Consider the following 11,251-nt stretch of genomic DNA (forward strand, 5'->3'; position numbering starts at 1 on the left):
AGATCCTACAGGGTACTGGAGCTGTGGCTCTTTAGATGGCCGTGTCAGTCTGTTGTCCACCACTTTCATCCAGGCTGGAATGTCTATCGGATGAGATGTCATTGTAGACATTCATGGTCCCCCATGGATGAATCCTAGCACTTAACTTTTAACATGTCCAATACTTTGGTTTATGACCAGTGACCTAGCTGCCAAAGTAACGACTTTACCATCAGTTTCACTTTGTGCTCACAGCTAGTTAGCAAATGCTAGCATGCTAAACTAAGATGGTGGAGATGGTAAACATTAGCATATTAGCATTTTCATTGTGTGCATGTTAGCATGCTGGTGTTAGAATTGACCTCAAAGCATGGTCTCCCTATACAGCTTCACAGAGCTACTAGCATGGCTGCCTTGGGGAACTAACATCTTGTACATCAATAATGATGTACATAAGTACAATCTTAAATGTGTGTTCAGACTGAATGCAAAAAGAATTTCAGAGATAGTAGGATTAAGCTTGATAAAAATACACTACTTTTTAGGGCGCTGAAAATTCGATTACAGTTTTATAGCTGACATTGTTGAATATTTATCTCACTTTCCTCACGTTTAGCAAATTTTTCTTTCATTTGAGACAGAAAGTTTGTTATAAATGCAACAGGACTGGCCTTACCTGTCCTCGCTGTGACATCACTGATTGGGGTGTGGCCAGACATTGAACATGATTGACAGTGTGAGCCAACAGAGAGAAGAGTAGCCGTAACAAATAAGTGTGGATGTCAACATTTAAATGAGCAATCAAAGAGTTAACATGTGACCACTTTAAAGGTGCAATACACAACGTTCAGCCCCACTAGATGTCGCAGTAGAGCACCAGCATCTCAGTCCAAAACAAAAGCACGCATCATACATTCAATAATATAGAAATTAGAGCACTGTTTAGGTGTAATGTGAGAGAGTTTGTAACCTGGCATGTGGAAAACAGACACTGGCTATCAAAACAACCTCACGTTCCAACACAGAAGTTGTTCTTCATTCTCTGCTCAGGAGGCCATTACTCCACAATATCTTCACATAGCTGAATTCTGTATATTGCACCTTTTAAAGGAAGTTTTTTTTTAAAGCATGGGTCATCTTGTTGTACCTTTAGTCAATACTATAGGTTAGCATAACATTGTACTCTCCAATATCATGGTAGAAACTGTGGACATGTGTACTCACATGTGTATAGACAAGGCAAGGAAATGCAACTGTCAGAAAATAACAGGATTTTCTTTCATGCAGAGCTCAGAGATCAGACAGCTTCTGTTATTTCTGTACAAAATCACCTTACTGTCACTTCTGACTGTGAATAAAGAACAGAGCCCTGGTGACCAGGGCAACAGAAACACCAGTTTCTATAGCAACGGCCAAAACGAGCTAAAGGGTGGAGCCAACATGGCTGAAAGTGAACTCTTTGGATCCTCTGAGCACTGTGTTTGTTAATGCAATGTGTGCTATAGTTATTGTGTGCTCTTTGGCTCTCTCTCTGTGTGTGTGTCTGTGTGTGTGTGTGTGTGTGTGTGTGTGTGTGTGTGTGTGTGTGTGTGTGTGTGTGTGTGTGTGTGTGTGTGTGTGTGTGTGTGTGTATGAAAGAGAGAAAGAAAGAGTGAGTGTGCATGGTATACTGTACAGCTGTTTTCTGTATTAAACATTCAGAACCTGTTATAATTTTATTCAAGTCTTATTTCTTGCATTTAATGCTGCATATATGGACTACAGGTCAAAGGTCAGCTTTACATAACAATGTAGAAAATGCTAGGATGCAGTCTCACACCTCACTGTAATTTTCAGGCAGAATCAGTGACAAAGCATATGGGATTACTGGAGGTGGCTCAAACACCTCCCAATATTCTTTTTATTTCACTTTCCCAAACCAGCATGCACATATGAACAATCTGGAGAGTTAAAAGAGTGGTCAGATCGGGACTGAATAATTCCAAGTTGACTTGGAAACTTAAGATACAATGTTAAAAGTAAATGAAGGTTTAAGAGGGAGGTCATCATGACAATGTTGAAATCACAACAAAAATGCAAGTTGGCAAAAAACTTTATCAGTTCTTCCAACATCTCCCAATGTGCTGCTGATCTTTGACCTTAATGTGAAGAAACACAGTCCCCTATTGAATTTGAAGGTGGCAACTGTTGATCCAGTGGGCTCCAGGAGAAAGATGCAGGGTCATGCAGCAGAACAGCTGAACCAGACTAAACTTTTTCCAAAAGAAAACATGTGAAAACACACCCAACCAACAAAAAAAACAAGGATTTGTTGTTTACATCTGTGTAACTGTCATCTTGTTGCATACATCAAGTACAAGGTATTACTCTAATGAAAAACAAATGACACTGCTTTATAACAACATTTATCGAATGAGTATTCGAATAGGGGGGTTATTTACCTTTAATTCTTCTGCAGTCGCCACTCAGGACGTACACAGTGAGGAATTGAGGACACTACTTGCTTAGCCAATGTCATGTCCATGTATCATATGATAAGTCCATATATAGACATGATGATGTTAATAATTACAGTTAGGTCAATAAATATTTGGACACTGACACAAGTTCTGTTATTTTACCTGTTTACCAAAACCTATTCAACTTACAGCTATATGGTGAATATGGGTGTACAGTGCAGACTCTGAGCTTAGATTTGAGGGTATTCACATCCAAAGTGGAGAAAGGGTCTTTAATATGTACCACCCTCTTTTTGAGGGGACCATTTTGGACAACTGATTTAAAAGCTGTTTCGTGGACAGATGTGGACAATTCCTTTGTTATTTCATCATCAATTAAACAGGTAAAATGTCTGGAGTTGATTCCAGTTGTGGTCTTTGCATTTGGAAGCTGTTCCTGTGAACATTCAACATGCAATCAAAAGTGTTCTCAATGCAAGTAAAACAGGCCATCCTTAGGCTGTGAAAACAAACATTCCATCAGAGAGATCTCAAGAACATTAGGAGTGTCCAAATCAACAGTGTGGTACATTCTGAGGGAGGAAATGCACTGGTCAACTCAGCAGCACAAAAAGGCTTGTATGTCTACAGAAGACAGCAGTAGTGGATGATTGCAGGATCCTTTCTATGGTTAAGAAAAACCCCTTTAGAATATCCAGCCACGTGATGAACACTCTCCAGGAGGTAGACATATTATTATCCAACTCTACCATTAAGTGAAGACCTCTTTAGAGCAAATACAGAGGGTTCATCTCAAGGTGCAAACCATTCATAAACCTCAAGAATAGAAAGGCCAGATTAGACTTGCCAAAAACACATCTAAAAGCAGCACAGGACAGATGTAACTCAGATCAACCTGTAAGGCAAGGCAAGGCAAGGCAGTTTTATTTATATAGCGCATTTCATACACAATGGCAACTCAATGTGCTTTACATAAAACAGAAAAACATGTAATTTGAGAAACATTAAAACATACAATTAACCCCCCCACACACCCCCTACACTAATAATAAAAACAAAGTACAGAAAAATAGAAAGAGAGAAATAAAATACTAGAATAGAGCATTAAATATAAGATTGCAGCATAAAATAATGATTTGCTTTAAAATCATTAAAAGGACATAGAGTGCAAATGAAAGATTAAAATGTAAAGTGCTTTAAAAGAGCTCAATCATAAGCTCAGGAGAAGAGAAATGTTTTTAACCTGGATTTAAAAGTGTTCACAGTTGGGGCTGATTTCAGTTCTGTTGGTAGTTTGTTCCAGTTGTGTGCAGCATAACAGCTAAAAGCTGCTTCACCATGTTTAGTTTGAACTCTGGGCTCAACTATCTGACCTGAGTCAGTAGATCTCAGAGCTCTACTGGGTTTATATTCTACTAATATGTCATGTCTGTACCAGAATGATGGGACGAAAAACGTGTGACAGCAGCTCATGATCCAAAGCATATCATCTGTAAAACAAGGTGAAGGCAGTGTGATGGTTGGGCATGCATGGCTTCTAATGGAAATAGGTCACTAGTTTTTATTGATGATGTGACAGAGGACAGAAACAGCTGGGTGAATTTTGAGGTGTATGGGGATATACTGTCTGCTCTGATTCTGCCAAATTCAGCAAAGGTCATTGGACCACACTTCACAGTAACAGATGGACAATGAAACCAAAACATACTGTGAAGGCAACCCAAGAGTTTCCTAAAGCAAAGAAGTGGAATATTCTGCAATGAACGAGTCAATCAACTGATTTCAACATGATCCAGCATGCATTTCACTGCTGAAGACAAAACAGAGAGACCAACAAACAAACAATAACTGAATACAGCTGTAGTAAAGGCTTGGAAAAGCATCACAAAGTAGGATACCCAGCGTTTGGTGATCATGGCTTCCATACCTCAGGCAGTCATTGGCTGCTAAGGATTCTCAACAAGGTTTTAAAAATGAACATTTTATTTAGGATTATTTAGTTTGTCCGATTACTTTCAAGCCCCCGAAATAAGTGAATTGTGTATAGAAATGTGTGCAGTTCTTAACATTTTTATACCATATTTTTGTCAAACCCCATGAATTAAAGCTTAAAGTCTGCACTTCAATCACATCTTGATTGTTTCATTCACCTCTATTTGAGTGGACTGACAAGTCAAAAAGCAGAAACCTAAATGTTGTATAGTTTAAACAGTATTGTATTAGAAATGCGACTGAAAACTGTTAAAATAATAGTAGAAAATCTGACAAGTGGGTAAAATAACAATCATAATAATAATAATAATAATACACTTAACCAGGGAATTGTTTTTTAAAATTAAGATGCTAAATTTATTTACTTGATAGTTATTTCACACAGTAAGTGCCAGTATAGTGAAATGCAGTTTAGCCTCTAATTAGATAGTACAAACATATTGCTCACTGTCAGCAAGTTTGCAGTTAACACAGAGGAGCTCCAGGAGCTCCAGTAACCTTTGATAGCCTGATGATGATGATGATGATGATGATGATGATGATGATGATGATGATGATGACAGTGAAAGACCCTAACCCTCCATCCTTGCTCGGTGCGACTGTCTGAATGTAAATAGCAGTCATGGTGGATAAATACAAATGAACCGGCCACCCTGATGCAGTGTATTTTATTTGCCAGTAGATGGCAGTATCAATTAACCAAACACCAATGTTCATGCTCTAATTCATTATTTCCTGGACTGGTTTCTTATCCAGTGGTTGCACCGCAATTTTTGAGTTTAGTTTTTGTTAAGTAGTTTGTTTTGGAATCAAGATTTGAGCACTTTGTGTTCCTAAGGACTAATTAAAGGATGAGATATATGGGAGCAAAAGACGTATTTAGTGTTTTGCAGCTGATTATAGTTGAAAATATAGTTGTGTTTACTTAGATTACAAAATGTAAACAAGCCTTTAACAGCTTTAGAAAAAAGTCACATCATGTTATTTTGTATTTAGATGCTGAGAATCCATCTTCTGAACACTAACTTGATTGTTGTGAGTTTAGATAATGTGATTAACCCTCACATGCTGTTCATATTCTACACCAGTATGTTCCTGGTCAGTTTTGACCCAATAAAATAATGCCCTCATAAAAAGTGTCTATACCAAGTGTTGAACCACAGATGTGTTTAGAAAGCATCAATAGTCGATCTGACTGATCAGTAAATGTGATTAAACCTTGATTCATGTTTCAGAGAGCAGAGAGAGTGTATTTTTTTAGCTTTTACACCATAAACATCTATCACACAATATCATGTCCTATTTGACCTAAGACATGAAAATATAACATAGCAATAATGATGGAAATGTATTTTATGTAAAGTGAAAATGAGCAGAACTTTATGGAAGTGTGGGGTTTATTGTTTAACCATTAGAGCCATCAGTCTTCACTGCTACATCATAAAAATAATTATTAAAACTATGAACTATTCATTTAACCAAAAAGCCAAATCAATAGATATGAGTCAATTGTGACCCTGAACAGCATCAATGAACAAACACCTATACAAAAGTATAATATTCTTTGGGCCATTTTAGGAAAAGTCATGAAATTTCAGAGTAAAAGACATTTGAGGTGTTTTTGCAGCTGTTAAATGCTGGGGGTATGATATGGTATGGCAAGGGTTAAGACAAATGCATGTCCAATGTGCTGTATATGATTGACAGTCTATTATTCCCAACCTTATTCTACCATGTTTTTGTTGTAGTTGTTCCTATTTGAAATGATCCAAAGCAGCTAGGGCTTTTCACTGATACACTGCCACTGCTGTTTATTGTCTGATTGGTTCAGTTTAGAAATACTAAAAGCATCATCGATCAGAGCCAAACACACTGAACACTGTCACATTCCCCTCCACTTTAGTGTGGTGTTGTCAAGTCAGACTGAATAACCATCATTAGTCCGGTTTCTGATTGGACTGTGAGTATACACATTTTCAATCAAGGTAAACGTGCCCATGTGCCAAAGTCTATGTGGTTTTAGTATCTTTCAAATTATTCTAATAGCAGAAGATTTTATTAATAGAAAATGGAGACAGTCCTGATGAAAATTGTAGACTTTTTTGTTTCACCACTAGGGGGCGCCAAAGCAATCTCTGTACGAATTGGCTTTAATGTGATGTTTTACAGTAAATTCTCCTTATAATTTTGTGAAGTCCTATAAGCACCTTGTCATCAAACAATGTTTCTTTTAACTATGACTACAGTGGATCATGGCTGTTTCTTTGACACCTGCATCCATCTGTGTGAGATCCTGGATTTTACTAAAGCCCATAATTTGCCTATTTATAGGATTTTACATGGTTTATTCACAGCATGAGACGGTCACTCATTTGTTAGCACAGTGGACTTCTCCCCGACTCAGCAGAATATTCCCGGACAACATCTGCGACTGATTGAGTTTCCCTTTCTGAGTTCAAAATGTCAGTATGGGTTGTCAGCAGCAGCCTGTGAAGTCTGGCCAAACTCATTATAATTAAGACTATAATTCTGATTTAGGGTGTTTGCTAGCAGACTCAGGTCTGTCTCAGCACCCAGAGAAAACTTCGGCTCTGCCAACTTAATTCAGGCGAGTGCCACAGCTCTGATCAAAGCCTGAGACTCAGATCACTGTTAAAAATCTTCTTTTTACTATATTTTAGTCTGCTTGTATCTGACATGATGATTGATTTGATTGATCCTAGAGTAGGCAAGGCAAGGCAAGGCAGTTTTATTTATATAGCGCATTTCATACACAATGGCAACTCAATGTGCTTTACATAAAACAGAAAAACATGTAATTTGAGAAACTTAAAACATACAATTAACCCCCCACCTCACCCCCCCATAATAAAAACAAAGTACAGAAAAATAGAAAGACATAAATAAAATGATTGCAGCATAAAATAATAAATTAGCTTTAAAATCATTAAAAGGACAAAGAGTGCAAATGAAAGATTAAAATGTAAAGTGCTTTAAAAGAGCTCAATCATAAGCTCAGGAGAAGAGAAGTGTTTTAACCTGGATTTAAAAGTGTTCACAGTTGGGGCTGATTTCAGTTCTGTTGGTAGTTTGTTCCAGTTGTGTGCAGCATAACAGCTAAAAGCTGCTTCACCATGTTTAGTTTGAACTCTGGGCTCAACTATCTGACCTGAGTCAGTAGATCTCAGAGCTCTGGGCTCAACTATCTGACCTGAGTCAGTAGATCTCAGAGCTCTACTGGGTTTATATTCTACTAACATGTCATTCATGTATTCTGGACCTAAACCATTCAGTGATTTGTAGACCAGTAGCAGAACTTTAAAATCTATTCTATAGCTGACTGGGAGCCAGTGTAAAGACTTTAGAACTGACTGGGAGCCAGTGTAAAGACTTTAGAACTGACTGGGAGCCAGTGTAAAGACTTTAGAACTGGAGTAATGTGCTCTGATCTCTTTGTTCTGGTTCAAACTGGAGCTGCAGCGTTCTGAATGAGCTGCAGCTGTTTAATGCTTTTTTGTGGGAGTCCAGTCAGAAGAGCGTTACAGTAGTCGAGTCTACTTGAGATGAAAGCATGAATCAACTTCTCCTGGTCTGTTTGAGACATAAAACCCTTCACTCTGGATATGTTCTTAAGCTGATAGAAGGCTGTTTTGGTGACTGATTTGATATGACTGAGTAGATGTACTGCAGTAACAAATATACCGAGCTACAGCAAGAAAAAAACAACAAAAACACATATTACACATAACAGAATGATGATATCTTAAAATGTAATTAATTAATGACTATATGTAACCATGGGGATATGTAAACTATTTCAATATGTGATGGAGTGAGGTGGATGTAGAGGTTTCCTACCTTGAAAACTCGTATGCAAATAATTATTATAACCTCGAATGAGACTGAAAAAGTCCACAGCTACAGTCTTCTATTTGCAAAGCTCAACATTTCTTGTAGCAGGGCTCAGAGTCACAGGTCACATGTCTGGGTCCTGATGGGCATCCAGGGCTTATGGTGTCCAGGGTCTCATGGGCCGGGACATCTCCGGGTTCTGAGAGACAGGGCCATGTTATGTTATTTACAAATAAGAAATATTGCCAAAATTAAACCAATGCTCCCGAAAAACATAACTGAGCAACTTATTCACACCTTCATTTTCTTCCGGCTGGACTAGAATGCTTCTCACTAACACTCGACACAGAGAACACATCGCTCCTGTCCTGGCTGAAATACACCAGCTCCCTATCTGTTACAGAATCCAATTCCAAATTTTACTCATAACTTTCAAATTCATACATGGCCTGGCTCCACTTTACATCTCGGAACTCCTCACACCCTATTATACACCAAGCTCCCTTAGATCTGAAAATTAGATGTTCTTACATGTTCCAAGGTTCAGACTGAAGACCAAAGGAGACCACACTTTTACTGTTGCAGCCCCAACTCTGTGGAAACAAACTCCCACTCAGAATCAGGTCAGGTGATTTAATTTTAATTTTCAAAAAGCTTTTAAAGATGCACTTGTACAGACACATTTCTGTAATATTGTATAATTGCTGCTCTTTGTTGTTTTATTTATTGTTTAATGTTTCATCTATTTATGCTTGATTATTGTTTTAATGTATTTTGTGTAATATTGCATTGTGTGAAGCACATCATAACTTTGGTTTCTGAAAGGTGCTATAGAAATAAAGTTTATTATTATTGTTATTATTATTACACATGCTGCTGTTGTCACTACATTATTCATACTTCTATTATTTTCAATGTTTTTTGTTACTGTGCCTCTCTCTTCTCTTGCCCTCTTCTCCCTCTCTCTCTCACACTCTCTTTCTCTCTCAACCCAATTGGTCAAGGCAGATGGTTGCCCACCAAGAACCCGGTTCTGCTTGAGGTTTGTACCTGTTAGCGTGGAGTTATTCCTTGCTGCTGTTGCTATTCATGTGGGAATGTTGGGTCTCTTTAAATTAAATTAAAGAGTATGGTCCAGACCTGCTCTGTATGAAAAGTGCTTTGAGACGACTTGGCACTATAAAGATTGATTGATTGATGTAGTCACTTCTCCTGGAACATGCCAAAAGTCTGGCAACAGTTCTTTGTATGAGCTGCAGTCTTTGGATGTTTCACCTGCTAAGACTATAATAAAGTGTTAATAAAGTGTAAAGGTTGGAGGATATAAAAGCATGAATGACCTTCTCTAGAGCTGCAAATGAGAGTAAAGACCAGTCACCTGAGCATCAAAAGACAATTGTGAGTCAAAAATTACACGTAGGTTAGAGGTCTCTTATTAAATATTGTTAGATGAGGCGCTCAGCTCAGAAAGAGGATGTTAATAATGCTGAGGGCCAGAGAGAGTGAATTAATTATTTCTGATTTGGAGTCTTTCAACTGCAAATTTTCTAATTCTAGCAAGTGAGGACTTGATTAATGTGGTGCTGGATTTTATCAAAAAATACAATTGAGTTAAGGTGAAAATGAATATTATGTATTTGCATGAAATATCCCACGAGTAGCCAGCATGTCCATGTGGACCCCACATGGATTAAATGTGGGCTACATGGGTACTGAGTGGGCATGGTCTTGAACAGGGCAAATTTTGCAGGTCCACATGGGCTGACTGTATGAGCCTCATAAAGGATGTAAGTGGGCTAAGTGGACATGGGCCTAAACAGGGCAAACTGTATGGGCCCCATATTGTTTCAGAAACATGGGGCCGAAATGTGAAGCCCATGTGGGATGGCTAAATGAGCCCCATTTAAAGTTAATTCTGATCCCATTTAGACCCCATATGGGCAAACATATGGGGCCTACATGGGTCTCATGCAGTTGGGCCCCACATGAAACCCAGCTAGAACCTACTTGAAGCACTATGGAAACTGTGGACAAACCCACATGGGACCCAAATTTGCAGCCCAAATGTAACCCTTATGTTGTGTCTCGTATTGGACAAAAAGGTTATGGTTGTATTGTTGGCAGTTTAACAGGTTATGATAATACGGGGGAACACACATGCAAAGACTCAGGATCGTATCTTCTGCACTGAATGCAACAGAACATGTCAGAGAGCAAAAGTATCAAATAGAAGCAATAAATGGGTCAGCAGATGCCAAAAGGTCACGAAATGTCCAAAATGTCAACAACTGCTCTATTTGGCTTTAAACAAGACTGCCACACACAAATGTTGTCATACCATGCCTGTAAATCATGCAGACACTCTTTATCAGTTTTTCATTTAACCATCTCTCATAAGACCTGACTCATGCTGATAAGGTGATTATTTATGATTATGAAAGCTTCACAAACTAAAGAGGAGAAAACATTCTGTTCTTTGTCAGCAGTAGCAGTTTAAAAAAAACACCAGAGGCCTGTACTACGAAGCTGGATTTTCTCTTATCGAGGTAACTTCAGGGTTAACTCTGGGTTTTCCGTACTACGAAACTGGTTCACTTCTTACCGGGGTAAATCACCATGGTAACTTATGCTGAACGGCTAACCTGCTCCGGAGCAGGTTATGTTCTGGATAAGAGATCAATGACTACAAAAGCACCACCTCCTGACCAATCAGCTCTCTTAGAAAATGACCTGCCCATTCTTAAAAGATCCTGGCTGTCAACATTGGTGCGCGGATCGCGAGAGGAGCGCTTAGGAGAGAAAGAGTTTTTAGGGATAGATGCAATTTTTTAATTGGCCAAAATATATATTTAAAAAATAATCATTGAGGCACGTGGGGGATATTATTCTGTAGGTTTGACATCCTGAGATCAAAGTGTCAGGGAGCATAATAACTGTATTTATTTATTGTAATTGTAAAAAATTGACGA

Source organism: Scomber japonicus, chromosome 11, assembly GCF_027409825.1.
Source record: "Scomber japonicus isolate fScoJap1 chromosome 11, fScoJap1.pri, whole genome shotgun sequence".
NCBI lineage: Eukaryota > Metazoa > Chordata > Actinopteri > Scombriformes > Scombridae > Scomber > Scomber japonicus.